Source organism: Myotis brandtii, unplaced genomic scaffold, assembly GCF_000412655.1.
Source record: "Myotis brandtii unplaced genomic scaffold, ASM41265v1 scaffold159, whole genome shotgun sequence".
Lineage (NCBI taxonomy): Eukaryota > Metazoa > Chordata > Mammalia > Chiroptera > Vespertilionidae > Myotis > Myotis brandtii.
The window spans coordinates 1,874,344-1,875,626 of NW_005355799.1; positions in this window are offsets into that span (position 1 = coordinate 1,874,344).

Below are 1,283 nucleotides of genomic sequence, written 5' to 3' on the forward strand. Positions count from 1 at the left end.
AGAGACAGAACCTAGAGACAGGACTTGGCTGGAGATCCAAGACAGAACCTACAGACAGAACCTAGGGAGAGAACCTAGAGACAGAACCTAGAAACAGAACCTAGCGAGAGAACCTGGCTGAAGAACCCAAAGACAGAACCTAGAGACAGAACCTAGCGAGAGAACATGGCAAAAGATCCTGGAAAGAACCTGGCTACAGAACTTTGCTGGAGAACCTAGACAGAACCTGGCTGGAGATCCAAGACAGAACCTGGCTGGAGAACCTAGCGAGACAACGTGGCAAGAGAACCTGGACAGAACCTGGCTGGAGATCCTGGCTAGAGGAACCTGGCTATGCTGATCAGCTGAACGCTGCCTCCATGTCATTCCTTCTTCGCCAACTCCGTCCACACCTTTGGGGACCCCTGGACCTGCTGGGGCTGGACCCCAGCATCTGGCGCCCAAACAGGGACACCTAGGTAAGTCCCCCCCGCACTCGGGACGGATAGGACTGCACCATAGATTGGGGGGTTGGGGCACCGCCCCCTGTCACACTCAAGGCAGGGCCGATGGGGAGGTTACGGCTCCACCCCATCACACACAGAGCAGGGCCGATCAGGGGGTTGGGGAGCTCCCCTCATCAGGCACAGAGCAGGGCCGATCAGGGTGTTGGGGCGCCTTCCCCTGTCACAAACAGAGCAGGGCGGATAGGGAGGTTGTGGCCCCGCCCCCTGTCACACACAGAGCTGCAGGGCGATCAGGGGGTTTGGGCACTGACCCCTGTCACGCTGCTCCAGGGGCCAGGAGGCCTCACGGCTCCACTGATCCCAGTGCTGGGAGGCCTCGGGGCTCCGCTTGACACCGGGTCAGTGAGGCCTCGCTGCTCAGCTGATCCCAGTGCTGGGAGGCCTCGCTGCTCTGCTGATCCAGGTGCTGGGAGACCTTGCTGTTCTGCTGATCCCAGTGCTGGGAGGCTCCGCTGATCCCGGTGCCAGGAGGCCTCGAGGCTCCGCTGATCCCAGTGCTGGGAAGCCTCCTGGCTCTGCTGATCCTGGGTTCGGGAGACCTTGCGTATCCGCTGATCCTGGTGCTGGGAGGCATATTATCCTTTTATTATATAGGATAGAGGCCTGGTGCACGGGTGGGGGCCGGCTGGTTTGTCCTAAAGGGTGTCCAAGATCAGGGTGGGGGTCCCGCTTGGGTGCCTGGCCAGCCTGGATGAGGGGATGATGGCTGTTTGCAGCTGGTCACACCCCCTTCAGGGTGAGGGTCCCCACTGGGGTGCCTGGCCAGTCTGGGTGAGG